Here is a 2,500-nt window from a genome sequence, read left to right on the forward strand (position 1 = left end):
GGGCCCTGGTGCGGCAGGTTGCCTCGAGCACCATCGGCACACGCTGGGCCCTGGTGCGGGCGGTTGCCTCGACCACCATCGGCACACGCTGGGCCCTGGTGCGGGCGCTTGCCTCGACCACCATCGGCACACGCTGGGCCCTGGTGCGGGCGCTTGCCTCGAGCACCATCGGCAGACGCTGGGCCCTGGTGCGGCAGGTTGCCTCGAGCACCATCGGCAGACGCTGGGCCCTGGTGCGGCAGGTTGCCTCGAGCACCATCGGCACACGCTGGGCCCTGGTGCGGTCGGTTGCCTCGAGCACCATCGGCACACGCTGGGCGCTGGTGCGGGAACTTGCCTCGACCACCATCGGCACACGCTGGGCCCTGGTGCGGCAGGTTGCCTCGATCACCATCGGCACACGCTGGGCCCTGGTGCGACAGGTTGCCTCGAGCACCATCGGCACACTATCGGCCCTGGTGCGGGCGGTTGCCTCGACCACCGTCGGCACACGCTGGGCCCTGGTGCGGGCGCTTGCCTCGAGCACCATCGGCACACGCTGGGCCCTGGTGCGGGCTGTTGCCTCGAGCACCATCGGCACACGCTGGGCCCTGGTGGGTTTAGGCACATCTTCAAATTTCTGCCGTGCCAATGCCATTTTTATGGCTTGTAAATTCATACAATGGTCCCCTAAGCCTTCACGTGAAGTTTCGTTGGAAGATGACTCGTTTTCTATTTTTCATGATTTTCGAAACTTTTTGCGGTTCGGGATTTTTTAAAAATTTTTTATAAGGATTTTTGGCCCCAAATTTTGTAGGCATGATCCTTCTATTTTTGTTGGCATGCACAAAAAAATTCAGCTAAAAACTCGAAGTAGAGAAGATTTTGTGACCGTTTGAAAAAAGTGTCCCCATTTCAGACACTTTAACGGCTACTGGTAGCAAACCTGTAAAATCTCAAATGCTCTTTAAGGGGGTGTGAATTCTCAGAGGTTTGATGAGGGATAGGGGGCCAACACAAGGCCAAGTACCAGCACCCATCGCACATCATGTGCGCACACCCCCCCGGCCCCCCTCCCAATCGCCGGAACCCCAATGCCGCCGGTCAGGTTCTCCGGCGGTACTCCGGCGATGCTCCGGCGATGCTGTCCCGAGTGAAAAAAATGCGGCACCAGCACATGCTGGAGCCAAGCATGGGCACCGTGGCTCAAAATCGAACTTCGGCCAAGGCCTCGACCATCAATGGCACATGATGACGCATGGTGATGGCACATGCATCGACCATCATCGGCATAGGCTGCCCTTCGGTACGGGCACTTGCCTCGACCGCCATCGGCACAAGCTGGGCCCTGGTGTGGGTTGTTGCCTCGATCACAATCGGCACATGCTGAGCCTTGGTGCGGGCGGTTGCCTCGAGCACCATCGGCAGACCCTGGGCCCTGGTGCGGCCGATTGCCCCGATAACCATCGGCACACGCTGGGCCCTGGGGCGGGCGCTTGCCCCCAGCACCATCGGCACACGCTGGGCCCTGGTGCGGGCGCTTGCCCCCAGCACCATCGGCACACGCTGGGCCCTGGTACGGGCGGTTGCCCCGAACACCATCGACACAAGCCGGCCCTTGGTGCGGGCTCCTGGCTCGACCACCATCGGCACACGCTGGGCCCTGGTGCGGGCGGTTGCCTCGAACACCATCGGCACACGCCGGCCCTTCGTGCGGCCGGTTGCCTCGACCACCATCGGCACACGCTCGGCCTTGGTGAGGGCGCTTGCCTCGACCACCATCGGCACACGCTGCGCCCTGGTGCGGGCGCTTGCCTCGACCACCATCGGCACACGCTCGGCCTTGGTGCGGGCGCTTGCCTCGACCACCATCGGCACACGCTGGGCCCTGGTGCGGGCGGTTGCCTCGACCACCATCGGCACACGCTGGGCCCTGGTGCGGGCGGTTGCCTCGACCACCATCGGCACACGCTCGGCCTTGGTGAGGGCGCTTGCCTCGACCACCATCGGCACACGCTGGGCCCTGGTGCGGGCGCTTGCCTCGACCACCATCGGCACACGCTGGGCCCTGGTGCGGGCGGTTGCCTCGACCACCATCGGCACACGCTGGGCCCTGGTGCGGGCGGTTGCCTCGACCACCATCGGCACACGCTGGGCCCTGGTGCGGGCGGTTGCCTCGACCACCATCGGCACACGCCGGGCCCTGGTGCGGGCGGTTGCCTCGAACACCATCGGCACAAGCCGGCCCTTGGTGCGGGCGGTTGCCTCGAGCACCATCGGCACACGCTGGGCCCTGGTGCGGGCGGTTGCCTCGACCACCATCGGCACACGCTGGGCCCTGGTGCGGACGGTTGCCTCGAGCACCATGGGCACACGCTGGCCCTTGGTGCGGGCTCTTGCCTCGACCACCATCAGCAGAAGATTGCCCCTACGTCGAACACCATCGATACATGCCGGGCCTTGGTGTGGGCACATGCCTCGAGCTGGTGCGGGCGGTTGCCTCGACCACCATCGGCTCACG

The sequence above is a fragment of the Durio zibethinus genome, unplaced genomic scaffold, assembly GCF_047325235.1.
Source record: "Durio zibethinus cultivar Kanyao isolate XHJ-2024 unplaced genomic scaffold, ASM4732523v1 HiC_scaffold_2, whole genome shotgun sequence".
Classification (NCBI taxonomy): Eukaryota; Viridiplantae; Streptophyta; class Magnoliopsida; order Malvales; family Malvaceae; genus Durio; species Durio zibethinus.